Source organism: Lissotriton vulgaris, chromosome 9 (genome assembly GCF_964263255.1).
Source record: "Lissotriton vulgaris chromosome 9, aLisVul1.2, whole genome shotgun sequence".
NCBI lineage: Eukaryota > Metazoa > Chordata > Amphibia > Caudata > Salamandridae > Lissotriton > Lissotriton vulgaris.
The window spans coordinates 1,082,024,907-1,082,041,027 of NC_141697.1; positions in this window are offsets into that span (position 1 = coordinate 1,082,024,907).

A 16,121-nucleotide genomic window follows, 5' to 3' on the forward strand; every position below is an offset into this window, starting at 1 on the left:
AAGCATGTGCACAGAAACTCAGACACTGCCCCAGACTATGTAAATTCCTACACCTGCCCTGTGACCAGGAGGGCTGTACCAAATGTGAACATTGAACAAGTATTATTGTTCCTGTCCAGTAATAGCTCTTAAAGTGGGAGTGGCAGCATCTTATATTTTAGAAAGAACAAGTAAATTTCTATCTGTGTCACAGGAAGTGAGGCTCAGAGGTCTCACTTCAGTGTAATGCTTTACTGTTATATATATGCCCAGAACGTTGCACTGGCATATCAAGTACATATGCAAGAGTAATACATGTAAAACATGTGTAGTGATAGACTGCATGTGTGAGTGACCCTGAGTAATGGAGCAAGTGGAATTCATTTTGGATGCCCTTGGCCTGGTATACTGCAAGATGGAGGGTGATGTGGGGTGTTCTCACAGACAGTGGACGTGTATTGTTTGCATTCCTGGGTCTTTGGGGAAAAGCCTCAGACACTGAAATAGGAGGATGGAAATACAGCTACCTTTAGAAAATCCATGACAACGTTTGTTAGCAAGGAGCTGCTGATTAGTAATCCTGACCGCTGACATTTAGTGGATAGCAGAAGTGAGGGGTGAAGGCTGCAATTTCTCTTGGATGAAGTGAGAACATTTCTAAGTTAGACCAGCTCTTCGATCTGTACTTGATTATTTCTTCAGTTGAGCTGATCACAACCATGTGCAAACACTGCACATATTATTGTCCCTGTGTTGTGGGTGGCCCTTTTTGGAGACAGCACAATTGCCATCTGCTATAAGAAGCATTGCTCACACAAACACTGTGTTTGGAGAGCAGCCGGAGGAGTACTCTTGATTGAACAATCACCACCAAACCAGTTCTTCAGCTTGAGACAGTAGATCCACATATCCTGTTTAGTAGATGTGAGCAGTTAGCCTGGCATATGCTGTCCACTAATCTAGTGGGCACCTTGCACCAGTTCCAACAGCCCTTATTGATGATAGGTTTAAAAACAACCTTTATTGAAAGCTATCCTAGTGGTAGCTATGGAGAGCAGCCTTCAGGCTAAGTCTTGAAGGTGTGTAAAGCAGCTTGTTTTACCAGAATATAACCTCTTGAATGTCTAAATGAAAGGAATATATATAAAATATATGTATTTATTACTTAACACTCTCTAGTAATCTCTTTATGAGACTGCAGAGCAAAGTACACAATTTCATTGCAATAGAACTTCAGTAAATAGCACAATATACGTTGAGTCCTAGGGGCGTACCAAACCATATATTAAGAAAGTGGTATAAGAACAACAACTTAACTAGACACAAGGCCTAAAGCCTGTAGAATCGCTGGGACCACAAGGGAACACCCAAGGTAGTGACACAAAGGGGACCCACGGGGGACGCGTGCAGTGTGAGAACACAGCTGCGAGACGCCGTTAGTTTCTATGGAGAAAGACGCGGCTGGAAATTTAAAGATTAAGGACACTTGGGAGAGGACTTTGAGCAAACCCCTTTAGACTTAAGGGGTTCTAGGGCCAACACCCACGAGAGCACCGGAGTACTCGAGTTACCTTACCCAGGAAAGCCAGGTGCATAGGTGTCTTTTGGTGTCAGGAATCGTCGTTGATTTCAATAATGATCTGCTGCAAAGTACTGCTGCCTTCGAAGTGGAAAGTGTCCGGTTTGATCCAAGCCTGGATCGAAGATGAGAAGAAACTGAAAGCAGAGGGGACAGAGTCTGGGTCACCTGCCAGTGACCAGGGGCACGATAGATAAATGCCCACCGATGTAGGGTGATTTCAGGTTGAAGAGGTGAAGCTTGACTCTGCAGCCACGAGGACCAGGAAGTGTTGACAACAACCAGGAACTGGATTTGAGCTGTCCCACAGAGAATGTCGAGTGCTGCGGTGTTGGTGACCAGACTGGACCCAACAAACCTTGGCAACAGCACCCACGCAGAAAGTGACGAAAGGCTTCAGTATGGACCAGCAAGGTCTGAGGGACTCACCAAATGGTGGGGAGTCAGGGCACATCTGGAGCAACCAGAGAAGCCCAAGGAAAGTCAAAGTTGCCTTCTCAGGGTCCCACCAGTCAACGGACTAGAGATTGAAAATGTGCCTCAAGCAAAAACACAATGGGCCTACCAAAGATTGCTGGCCTGCACTCGTGGAGTGCAGGCCAGCAATCTTTGGTGGAAAAGGTCCTCGGGGTCTGGGCTACAAGTAAGCTAATGCACATTCTCGAGGGACGTCGAGAAACGAATGCACTTAAAAATGTGCACGGTGTCCAGGGGTTCTGGTTCCATGGTACCCACGAAGGCTGTGGGTCTCAGCTTTGCTGGGGACTCACGGCAGCCCCAGTGAAGTCTGGAAACTGACCTTCTGTGTTGCAAATACTTTGGAGTCTGGCGGGAGCTTTGGAGATGCAAACCGGTCAGATGCTTCTTTGGTGCCTGCCAAGCAGGGGAGTAACTCCTTTACTCCAAGGAAGATTCTTCAGTCATTCAGCGTTGTGCAGATTATTGAAGTTCCAGGATTCAGTATCAGAGTTACGTCCAGGTGCAATCTAAAGTCCTGTTGCCAGGGGTTCCTATCTTATACCCAAGGAAGGGGTGGTACAAACTCTAGGGACCCACCTATGGGAGGGTTTGGAAAGAGGGGTGGCTACACCTGTTTCCTTTATCCAGTTTAGAGCCAGAACAGGAGCTGGTAGCCCCTGCAACCGGTTTGAACTGGGCTATGCACAGGGACACCAAATATGCCCCCAGTGCTGACTTCAAAGTACACTTGGAGTGCCCCCACCCAGCCCCAATACACTAAAGCCTGTCTGGGAGGCGGTGACACCTCCCTGCGACAGGACACCTCTTGTCCAGACCTCCCCTGCCGGAGTTTCATCCAGCAGCAGGAGGCCAGACTCATGTCTGTGGATGCAGCATCCGTTTTGCGATGCCAGTGCCCTTTTAAACTGGTACGGGGTATACCAGAGTGTACATGCCTCTCCCTCCAGAAGGGTCGAATTCTACCCCCGCCACCAGAACTGGTGGGGGGGTGGGGTAGGATTCGAAAGTGTTTGACACCAAACACAACATGTTTCCTTGCAGTCATTCCAAAGTTAGCCTTTATCGTGAGGTAATAATGCACTTAAGAGTATATGGTCTGGCTGCAGCACAGAACAGCCCCAGAGAATAGGTTCCGAAGGCTGCAGAGGAGTCCTGCTCATGCATGGGCACCCTATCACACAAAACCTAGCACCCTTCCTTCAGATTGATAAGGCCTGCAATAGGGGACTGATGGGTATATATGCGGTGATATAAGGTAGATACATATAGGGTGTAAGGGGTGCATACACCACCGTACACAGGCTGCAGTAGCAGACCTGTGGTGTCATTTTGGAAAGCTTCCCAGGGGTGGTATAATACATGCTGCAGCCTCTGGTAGGCCTCTGGGGTACCTATGCTCTTGGTACCTAAGGTACCATATACTAGGGACTCATAAGGGTACCCCAGTAACCAAACTAGAGTGTACTTATAGTACTTGGAATCATTTTGGAGAGGAAAGAAAATAGGCTGGGGCCCTAAATAGCAGGATCCCATCCAAACTAAGTAAAAAACCATCAAAACACCAGGAAAAAAAGGGGGGGGCAACCATGTAGTCAGATTCCACCTTCCTACAGTAGATGTGTGTACAAATGGGACCCAAAATACCCCACATTGTTCCAGTTCAAAGTTGAAAAGGGAAAGGAGAATTCTGCAGATTACTAAAAGGTATACTGTGCAGCTGTGGCTTGGGTCTGCCTGACAGCTACACTCTTAAAGTGAAGGGCCTCACCTGAAATAAGCACTCTGATGTCTGCAACTACTGTAGGGGAATCATGTAGGAAGCTCCTTGAAGGAGGTGCACTATCTTGTATAAGCAGTCAGATTGTGCATTATAATATTGTTTACAATTTAAAAAGTACTTTCTGTAACTTAAAGGATAAGCACTGGGCTGGACATTCGTTGTTTGCTGGATGCTGAGCTCATCACCCAGCATGTAACCCCTACCAGTGGCATAACAAAATATGAGGGGATACCCATGGAGAGGGCCTCCAACCCAGTCAGGAGATCTCAGGCCCCAGGCCTGCCACCTGTGCACAGTGCTAGAGATGTCTCCCTGAGCTCGCGGGCCCCCATGAAGCAGGTTTTTCAGGGGTTAATGTTGTGCCACTGACCGTTGCTATCCTGAGAGTCAAGTGCAGAAAGGGTTGTGCTTGGCCCAGTTTGTAGGGCCATAGAAGGACGGGTGCAAAACACTAGATGCAAACAAACTTATCAACAAAGGTTGAGGCCCAGTAGACTCTATGTCTTGTGGACCCTGAAAGGGATCTGATGCTTGCCAATAGGCAAGGATCAAAAGTAATGATACACACAAGTGATTGTGGAGGAAGTTAGTATACGGCTTGGTATTGCATCAATTATTGAATTCACATTTTTGTATAGTGCAACTCTGTTGGATCGTGATGTACAAAACTGCGGTGAGAAGAACCTCTTTACAGTGATGTGATGTATAGGTAAATCTTTTCTGAACTGGAACAGGCTTGGGAGTTCCTGCTGGATATGGGATGTAGTTAAGAATATTGAGTGGATAGATGGAAAAGTCCTGTTACTTAGTTTGTTTCTTGCTTACCTTTCTTTGAGTCCAGTCTGATATTATCCTAGATATAGGTGTGAAGAAAACCACCAGAGATGATGAGATTCTAGGCTATATAGAATATTTATATATTTACACCTTCACTCTCTCTCTCTCACTCTCTCTCTCTCTCTCTTATACCGAGAGCCAGTCTTCTGTCACACATTGTTACTGTTGTTCTTTTACAGATTCTTATTATAGATCTCTTTCTAATTACAATGTTTATGACATTCTCATTCAAGTTGTCACACACATTGCATTTCAGTTGTCTCTCACATTCTCACTCAAATTGATTCTGACTGCAGATGTGTCCCTAACTTTGATAGTCTGCAGCTCACATTTAGACTGAGCTCTCATATTCTAGGCAGCTGTCAGTCAAATTAGTATTGCAGCTATACATAAGAATACCTAAAAATTCTTGGTGCCTTGTGTTAGACCTGACTTGTCCAGCGGGTTTATCCCCAGACATTTTGGTTTTTGGCCTCCTGTTTGGCCCCCGCTTTTGTTGGTTTTATGACTCTGGGCAATTTACCACTTCTGATCAGTTCTAAAGTGCATATGATGTCCCTGTAAATTGTGTTTATGGATTGTTGATTCCATGATTGGCCTATTTGATGTAATGGTAAGTCCCTAGTACAGAGCACTGTGTGTGTCTAGAGCCTGTAAATCAAATGCTGCTAGTGTGCTTGCTTCACTGATTGTGACACCCACATGAGCCGCCTATAAATGTAACTCAGACCTGCCACTGCAGTGTCTTTGCGCAGTATGGTACTGACATGTCGACCTGGTGAGTGCACCCACTTGCCAGACACTAACCTTGCCTTTTCTTACATGTGAGTAAGAAGGTAGGCCCAAAGTACCCCTGTGGGCAGGGTGCAGTGTAACATGCCCTCATGTGTGTGGCATTTCCTGATATTGAAATATGGCCAATTTAGTTTTTCACTATTGAAACGCTGTCTGTTCCATAGGATAGAATGGGGAGTTTACTTATAACATTTTATAAATATAACTACCCATGGGAACAAGATAGGAAAATAGAGTTTAGTATGCCTGAACTCAGAATACAAAAATGCATCTTTTAATAAAGATGATTTTTATATTGTGTATTTGAAAATACCGCTTTTATAAAGTGGGTATTTTCTTGCTTAGCCATCCAGTGTACCGCTGCTGGTTTCTGTATTGACTGTCTGGCTTTGGAGGGACAGGGGCTGGGGAGGTGCATTCTCTCAGACAGCCACTGGGGGGGGGGCTGATGTGTGTCCTGCCTTTCCTGAATGAGTCAGGGCTTAGCTGAATAGACCTGGGCTGCATTCAGAGTAGGGGAGGAGTTCTCACTAGCACCTGAACAGGCCAGGTTTGCATTTAGAGTGGTGGGAGGAGATTTCCCTTGCACCTGAATAGACCCTGTCTGCCTTACACAATGCTGTCTTCACCTAATGCCAGGCAGCTGCACCAGACAGGACAGCACCGGTTTTTGGCTGGGAAAAGAGCTTCTCTGCCACTAGAGAACAAAGGAATTTGTGCTATAATAAGTGGGGTCCAGACCCCTGAACTTTGGAACCTGCCAGGAAGAAGTGGGACAGCTGGAGGAGGAGTGTTGTACCTCAGCTATGTGCTGTTGGGGTGGGCCTGCAGTTATTACTTCTGTCTTGGGCAAGGAAAAGACTGGACTGTGCTTTCATCATCCTGCTCTTAGAGTTTTCTCCAATGGCTGGAAGCAGACCTTGCCTCCTGTTGGAAGTCTCAGGGATTGAAAAGGCTTCAAAGATCACTTCTGGGAATCAAGAGGAACCGTTGCCAAGGAGATGAGCCTGAGACCCTGAGGAGAAATACTGCCCTTGTGCTGTTTGCTGTCTGCTGTTGGCCTGCAGTGGCTACTTGCTACCAAGGAAAGGAGAAAGCACTGTGCTGTTTGCTGTGTCCCCTGCTTGAGGAAGATCTTCAAGGGCTTGAATTGAGCTTGCCTCTTGTTCTGAAGTCTCAGGGACACAAAGACTTCCCCCCCATCCCCCCTGAACTCTTCTGCTGGGAGTTATGACCTGCTGAGAGGTGCTTGCCAGTGTTCTGGGCCTCTGGAGGTTGTTTTGAGAATGGGAACTGCAAGAACGGTGAACATCAATGCATCAACTGTTTCAAACGCATGGCAACAGTGCAAGAGAACATTTTCAATGCATTGCTGCCGCCGAAGAATCGACGCAGCGCCTGCTCGCACCTGAAGTGTCTGCTGTGTGACGAATCTTGTGCACCGATCTCCAAGGTTCGAGATCACCGCACGGATTCTGACTCGGGCCTGGTTGGAAAAGAACTGACGCATTGCACTAGATCATCCCACCTTGCATCGAAGAGCCAATCCTGTTGCATCATTGGGGGACACAGTAAGAAACCGACGCATCACCTCCCCATGAAGTAAGAAAGCGATGCATCACCTCCTCTACAGTAAGGAACTGATGCATCACCTTCCCTGCGCAGCAGTAAGGAACGGAACCATCACCTTCCCCGGAGCAAGTAACTGATGCATCACCATCTCTGAGTGTAAGGAACCGACGCATCACCTTCCCTGCGACTCTTTTTGCTTGCATTTTTTGATGCATTCAAGGTACTTTGTGTAAAAGTGTTGCATCTCACATTTTATTGGAATTGAACTGTTTCTACCTTTTGAACGTCATATTTTGATTACTGTATTGTGGATTTTTGTTGTTTAGTCTTGTTTTGGTTTAGATAAAGATTACTTATTTTTAGGTTGAGCCTATAGCGGCAGCGCACATACGCTGTTTGCTTTGCGAGGCATGCAGTAATGGAGTATGGAGTGGATGCTCTGTGTGAACTCCGCCCTCTCTCCGCTCAAGTTTTTAATTGGTTCACGTCATTGTCTTTCGTAAATGCTGCCGTCTGATTGATTATGAGGCTTGTTAGTCCCTCCTTATTATGGCCATGTTGCCATTTGTACCCTCCATTAGTTACTGGCCCCTTTACATCAAGTGTTACTTAGTATGGTACGTGTTATTTAGACTGTGAGCATGACTTTGTCCATGCCTTCTTGTCCCCTTCTCCCCCCTCCTCTTGACCACACTCCTGTTGTTCGTGCTTCCCCCCTCCCGTTGTCCGTGATGCATTGCAATAGGTCTTGCGTAAATGCGAGTCCTATTGCATTGTAAGTGCTTGTTTATCCCTTGGGTCAGAGACTATTGATGTTCTAACAGCTGTGCATTTAGATCACAGGGAAGGCATCATTATTTTTTTTTATGGCACCAGCGTTTCCTGTTGAACAGTTATACCAGCTGAAGGAACAGGCGGAACAATCGCCGTATCCAGCAATCAATTTATCCGTCCCACCCCGTGGTATATATTTACTGGACCCTTCGATTAACACACATTCAGTAGTAAGTCTGAAAAAAAAAGCGGTCCTGTCCCACTTTATCTTTTGGAACTAACACCTCAGACGCTCTGGGGATGCTCTGTAACTAGGCAGTTAAGGGTTTTCTGTAAGGCGGACGCAAGTTATGGGACTAGTTTGGTTTATGTCAGTACCCCCACAGACACTTGCTACTGTTCTTCACTTCTGACTGGTAACTTCTGAAACTCTAGGATCAGGTTGCAGATGAACATTGCCCGCAGAGCACTGAATTAGCAGTTCTTCTGATAGAGCCGGTTGAGGGTTTCTGGGCATTGGACCGTGGTGAACCAAAGAGGTGAAGAGCTCCTAACATTCGCAATACTTAATAAAGTGAATCAAAAGTCACGTGGTGTATATAGATAATGCTAGCTTCTGACACAGCGTACATAGCAAAGGGAGGTGGCACATGTGCAGGCAGAGGAAAAGGTGAGTCTAAGGAATGCATTTACTTCATGTCTCTATGTAGCATAGTAATCATGCTTGGCCCTGCCCGAGAAACATACTGTTTATTACTGGGGTAGGCAATTTAGCGTGTTTCCATGGTGCTAATGGGGAGGGAATACCCTGAGGTTCCGTGACAACTGTAAGTGATGTTTTTGACTCGCACGAATATGGTCGAGTCTGGTATCTATGAACCGCAAATGACGAGTTTAGTGGGTGTATGCAGTTTCGCTGTGCTAACCTAAACCGTTCGTCTGTTACGTGGGTTATTCTATCTGTACCCACGGGTTCCATTTCAGATATGGCATCCATTTTGTCTCTTGCCCTCAAGTAGTCAGCGAACGGACGCTGTCCGCTTCGCGACCCTGGGATTCCCGAGAGATGTATGGAAGACACATGTCCTTTGAAAATGTCTTTATGATGAGGGGGATGATACCGTAAGGCAAACGGCCCCGCTCGAGGCTCATTTTGCCGTGCCGGTTTATTGTCTCAGCCATGCATCTCATTAGGCACGTCCCTTTGATGCCAGGAGCTCGTGTTTCCCGATACCTCCCCTTTTACACCCTTTTCCAATTCCCCACTGTCTCCATCTTCCTCCGCACCTGTCCTTGTTCTTCCTTCGATCTGTTTTATTGCTGATTGGAATGCACTAATGGTGGGAAGATGGGTTTTTACAGTTGGGAACCACCAAATGTTTCCGCACTTATGTTCCGAACCTTGAATGTATCAAAGAGACCAAAGCGACCCCTCTAGGGGATAACTATGAGAACTGAGCCATAAACCTTTGTGTACCATGTAAACCTATGGGTGAATTATGTATAAAAGGAGCGATCCACAGAACCAATTTGAAGCAGTCTCCACAAGTAGCACGCGTTGTACTTGCCGTGATTTCTGTGTTATCTGCAGTAAATAAAGCTCGAATCTTTGACGCCGAAGGAAGTGTCCCGTGTCTCTGTCACTTGTACGCCGGAGCAGGTTACCCACGAAGGTTTCAGGTGTTATTCCCTGGCACCGCTGGGTCTTAAATAACCCAGTCCTTCAGTTGTCGCCCAACGTGGGGCTGCATCAGAGGTACCGGTCCAAGCCTGACGATCGTGAGGAACTTCGTGTGAAATCTCCGAGGGAAGGTGCACTCCGCTTCATCGATCCTGTTGTCGAAATAAGTGGCCCGAAGACTTTTCCCGCGAAGATTCCCGCCTCCTGACGGCTGCGACGGACTGCTGCCCTGACTGTAGACCTGTTTTGGCGCCTGGCGTAGACCTTGGTATAGCGAGACGATTGACGGGCCTTCCTGGTGACGCCATCGATCTTTGAGTTAAGTATTTTTGGGTCGCTCCCAGAGTTCTTGGTTGTGGTTACTTAGTTGTTGCATGGTTCCATTGCATTTGTGGTTCTTGGTACTTTGTTGTGATATTTGACGACTGCAGACGCCAAAAACCGAGGGTTTTTGCTCTTTGCTGGGACTTGGTAAATCCCGTAACCCTTGAAGTCTGTGAAACACGGCTAGTGTGCAAGATGCCTGGTCGCTGTACTTTGTTTAGTTGTTTCAGACGTTGTGGTACGGATTCCCGACTGGAGGACTCGTGTCCGATACCTCCGGTTGGAACTCCCACTTATGAACTGTACAGTAAGCACGGATTGGGCCCGATTACTTTTAATGATTATTGGATTCAGTATACTAAGAAGGATGGTGTCCTTAGTTGGCCACCTCATGGTAGCTTTGAGACTCCAATCTTAGATAATCTAGAAGCTAAATTATTTGCGAAAAAGTCAAGGCCGGCCATGTTTGATGCCTTTCGGTTGTGGCGTAAAGAAGCCCGACAGAAAGAAATCAGACAGACTAAACGAAATCAGAGAGATGGCGTTGCTGCCATTGTAAAGAAAGCAGAGCAATTTCAGCGTGATAAGGAGGTTAAGGAAAAGGAAGTGTTTGATAGGTTACAGCGTATGACTATAGATAAATGCTATCCTGCTTTGCCTACGGAGTCGGAAAAGAAGGAAGGAAATAGTCGAGGATCCTTTAATGTCCTATCTTATGAAGTTGCCACCTCCGTATGTACAGGGTGCCACAGCTCCTGTGGTTCCCCCTGTACCTGTTCTTCCACCTATTCTTCCTCCGCCTGTTCCTCAACCTGCACCCGTTCTTCCGACTGTTCCTGCTCCTTTGCCGGTTGCTATCCCTACTGCTCCTCAGCTTCCACATACTCCTGCTCCCGCTACTGCTCCTGCTCTGTTAACTCCTGCTGTTGCCTCTGTCTCTACTCCTTCGCTTGTTAGTCCTATGTCCTATGCTTCTCCCTCTACTCGAAGTCGTACCTCTCCTCTTGCGGCTAGCTTCTTTCATTCTCTCGGACCTGTTCTTGGGTCCGCTGGTCCAGATGGTCCTCAGAGACGTAGTCAGCTTCCCGGTGGTAGAGAACGCGCTTCGCTATATAACATGGCGATGGGTTGGATGATGCATCCTCTTAGGAATCCTCCACGTATTGTACTTGACACGTTCTGTCAATTCAATATACCAACACAAAGATTTGTTTTCGAAGAAATGTGTAAAGTTTTGCGCGATCAGATATCGGCCGATGCACCTGACGAGGTGTTGACCGCTTTGTCTGATCTACAACTTCAGTTCTCGAACGGACTGATAGTGGATACCAACGTTCGACGTGCTGTTGAGCGGTTGCTATCTTTCCGTCCCACTCCTATACCTCAAGCCCTGTTTGTTGAGGATGTTGAAAGACAGTCAGATGAGTCTGGCCAATTTCCTATGCTTGAAGTTCCACCAGTGTGGATGCCAGGTAATCCTAATGCTGCTCCTCCGATCTTGCCGTTCTTTCAGAGAGTATGGATACATCTCCCATGGAAACGCTCGGAAGTTTTACAGGTGAAGCAATCTTTGCCTGACCCTCGCAAAAATCCTACAGGGTATTACAAGGAATTATCGCAGCTCGTAGATGCTACGGTAATGAATCTTGCCGATATTGACATGCTGTTTGGCAATGTTGTACCGCAACCGGTATGGGCTAAGATTCGGCAGGAAAATCATCCGAATGAATTAGGTGGTGATTGGGCTGCTATTATAGCGGCGGATGGTCGACAAACTGGTGGTGCTAAACCCGAGCAGTTGATTGCTGCTCTTCCTCAAAGAATAATCACGCTAATGAAAACTCTTATGCCAGCTATGAGGGTGAATTGGGACAAATTGTCAGCCTGCAGACAGAAGAAGGACGAGAGTGTCTCCGACTTCTTTACGAGATTTGAGGAGGCATTCATCGACCATAGTGGTCAGGATATGGGTACTGAGGGTGGTCAACGGTTGTTCGTGGATAAATTTGTTTCAAATTTATTGCCCGATTTAAGCAATAAATTGAAGAATTCGGAAAGTGCGTGGGCCGTTTCTACTTCGGCTCAGATATTGGCCACAGCACAATATTATGAGAATAGAGAGAAAGAAGAGAACGACCGTGCTGATAAAAAGATGAAAGAACTTAAAACTAAGGTGTTGTTACAGCAAGCGTATCCTCCACGATCGAATCAGAATGCTTCGCAACAGAATAGATCGCAGTCGCAATCGAACCGATCACAATCTCGAAATGACTCCTCTTCCCAAAGATCTTCGTTAGGGTACAATCAATGTGCCTATTGTAGACAGGAGGGTCATATCAAATTCAATTGTCCTGTTCTAAACGATCGTAATAGTGGTAATTCATCTAGAGGAGGTCGTGGTGGCTCGCAGCAGGCATCACGTGGTAGAGGTCGTGGTGCTCAAAACGATCGATCAGATAACCCATCAAACTCTAATAATTGTTTTGATCAACGTGGATCATCGCAAGGACGATCTGCGCAGTACAATGTAGACGATTATTACGTCGATCAGGGAACTGACGACAGTAATTACTAGGACAGCCATAGACAAGGAGAGGGAGTGGTATCAGTTCCGGTTGATCAGAGAGGGCCTTACGTCGCAGTTGCTACGTCGGGCGTCGTTGAGCCTTTTCTGTTGGACACTGGTGCAGCGAAAAGTTCCATTATGCATTCGAAACTTTGTCTGGCTTAACAAATGTTTCCGTTGGATTCTCTGGCACCCCCGTTAGCAATCCAGTTTCGCGCCCTTTGCCCCTTACAATTGGGCCTTGTGAGCTGCAAGCTCCGTTGATTTTGACTACTGGTTGTGGTGAAAATCTCTTGGGCCTGGATTTGCTAAAACGTTTGTACGCAACTCTGTATTGTTCTCCTGCGGGTGTAAAGCTTACGTTAGGAGAGAGGGTTGTCTCTCCCATGTACTTGTCTCTCGATAAGCTTCCACCGGAATTGAGTTCTCTTCCTGCATCTCTATGGGCAACAGGTCCCAATGATGTGGGCCTGCTTGACATCTCCCCTTATGTTGTTCAGTTGAAATCTAATGTGCGATTGCCACGTATTCCCCAGTATCGTATCTCTCTTGATGGTGAACGAGCACTGTTAGCGATCATCTATGATTTGATCGACAAAGACGTTATTGAAGAGACTCGGGGAAACGTGTGCAACAGCCCTGTGCTGCCTATTTTAAAACGTACTGATCCTTCGAAACCACCTGTTTATCGTTTTGTTATCGATTTACGGGAGGTAAATAAAATTGTGATTCCTCAGTTCCCCGTTGTGCCTGACATCACGGCACTACTGACTCTGATTCCAGCTTCTGCATCTTGGTTTTCAGTAATTGATTTGAAGAATGCGTTCTTCAGCATCCCGATCGCAGAAGAGAGCAGAGACCTTTTCGGTTTCTCTCTTGGTGGGCGCAGCTTCCGGTTTAAACGCGCTCCTCAGGGCTACTGTGAAAGTCCATCGATTTACAGTCAAGCCTTGAAGGGTCAACTGGATGCGTTTACATTGCCGGCTGGTGCGGCCTTAATTCAATATGTTGATGACTTATTGGTAGCTGCGGATACTCAGGACATTTGCAAAATTGCTACGGTGTCGTTGCTGCAACATCTCTGTGACCTACATCACAAGGTGTCACCTTCTAAACTCCAATATTGTTGTCAAGAAGTAACCTATCTAGGTCACTTATTGTCAAAGGAGGGAAGACGGTTGACCCCAGAGAGAATTGCAGCAATTGCGCGAATGGCTGTGCCAACAACACAAAGAGATGTGCGTGCCTTTCTAGGTATCACGTCGTACTGCAGGCAATGGATTCCAAATTTTTCATTGCTAGCGAAACCATTGGTGGCTCTTACGTGCAAGGATGTTTCAACTCCTTTACCATGGACGGAAGAATGTCAGAAAAGTTTTTCTGAATTACGTGATTCATTGTGTTCTGCTCCTGTGTTAGGTACCCCTGACTACAGCAAGCCGTTCACATTGTACGTTCACGAGAGGGAAGGTTGTGCTTTGAGTGTCTTAACGCAACCTTTTGGTGGTAAGCAACGTCCATGTGCATATTTTTCCTCGACCTTGGACCCGGTAGCTAGAGCTTTGCCGAGTTGTTTGAGAGCAACAGCGGCAGCTGCGGTGTCCATCCGACAATCAGCAGGATTGGTCATGGATAATATGCTTACGGTGATGGTTCCGCACGCAGTCGACACTCTTTTAAATCGTACGAAAACTCAGCACTTGACAAGTGCGAGGTTGTCCGGATACGAGTTGACGCTGCTGGCAAGTCATATTCAGATAAAACGTGGCAATGTTCTGAATCCGGCAACTTTGTTACCCATTAGTACAGAGTCAGATGAAATAGCAGCCCATGCTATTTGCGAACAAGAAGAGGAAACAAAAGGTCGAGTGGACCTTAAAAACACTCCTTTAGAAGATCCAGATGGAACATTGTATGTAGATGGCTCGTGTTTTAAATTGCCGAATGGTGATGTGACCACTGCATATGCTGTTGTAACTTTGAGTACTGTTGTGGAAGCTGCGAGATTGAATCAGAATTCTGCCCAGGCTGCAGAGCTGATTGCCTTAACTAGAGCGTGTATGTTAGCGAAAGATAAACGTGTGAATGTGTATACTGACAGTCAGTATGCATTTGGTGTTGCGCATAGCTTTGGACGGTTGTGGAGAGAGAGAGGTTTTCTGACATCGCATGGTACGAAGATTCAGCATGGCCAGCTTGTGAATGATCTTTTGGATGCACTTGCGTTGCCTAAGCAGGTAGCGATTGTTAAATGTAGTGCACATCGTAAGGTAACGGATGACGTTGGTCGTGGTAATGCGTTTGCGGATGAAACTGCTAAGGAGACTGCCCGGAACCTTAGCACTCGAATGTATGTGACGAGTTCGGTTAGGTGGCCTACAGAGTCGAGTATGTGTGAAGACACTATTGAGAGTGTGAAAGCAATTCAGAATGAAGCCACCGAAACTGAAAAGACGAAGTGGAAAGAAAGTACAGGAAAGTTGGATGCAAATGGTTGTTGGATTGATTTGTCGGAACAGAAAAGATGGATGTTGCCGAATGCGTATGTGCTGGCTGTTGTGACAATGGCACATGGGTTAGCACATATTAGCGTGAAAGGTATCTGCAAATTGTTGTCTCCTGTGTGGAAGAATGATGGTATCACGAAATGTGCTGAGCGCTTGGTTAGGAACTGTATGGTATGTATGTTGTACAATCCTGGTAAGGGAACCCCAACTCCTCCTGGTAGTTTTGCTCCCCCTTCGTGTCCCTTTGAGGTGATTCAATTAGACTTCATCCATATGGAGCGATGCAATAACCTGAAATACGTTTTGGTTGTGGTTTGCGCGTTCTCCCGATGGATTGAAGCCTATCCTCTCAAGGACAACACTGCTTTGTCAACGGCAAAAATCCTACTGAAGGAATATTTTCCTCGGTACGGAATGCCTCGGGTTGTGTGGTCTGATAACGGAAGTGAGTTTGTGGGGAGTGTGATGAAGAGTGTGTGCAAAGGCCTTGGAATTAATCAAAAATTCCATAGCGCCAATCATCCCCAGTCAGCTGGTTTGGTTGAAGGGTATAATGGCACCCTTAAACTAAAACTAGCGAAGATTCAGGCTACGACTGGTCTTTCGTGGCCTGACGCTTTACCCTTAGCCTTACTATCAACAAGGGCAATCGTACACTCCCGAGTAGGGCTCAGTCCCTATGAAATAGTGTTCGGTCGTCCTGCAAATGTTTGGGGGGTCCCTAGACCGGGTGTGTTCTGTGATCTTGAGTACCCAATGTTGATCGATTATCTTCATGACTTGACTGCTAAACTGAGGTTAATTCACCAACAGGTTTACGAAGCATTGCCGACGCAGACGGAGGGTCCAGGCCACCAGCTCCAGCCTGGAGACTGGGTGGTTACCAGAAACTTTTCTCGGAAGAAGAACTTGGAGCCCAGGTTCACCGGACCCTACCAGGTCCTCCTTGCCACGAGAACTGCTGTTCGTCTAGAGGGTCGGAAAAACTGGGTGCACGCCACCCATACGAAGAAAGTCCCTATTCCGTTGTCGGCAGACTCGTGGGTGAGGAGAGGCATTGCATCAACTGAAACCGAAGGATTGCCGGCGTTTATACCTTTCAGCGACGCACAACCTGCCGGAGAATCCTCAGTGCAGCAGAAAGACACTGTTGAACATTTGTCATCAAAAGACTCAAGACCAGAACATTCAACTGATCAACAGAACGCTGTCTCTTCAACGGATCCTTTGTTTGATGAACAGACACG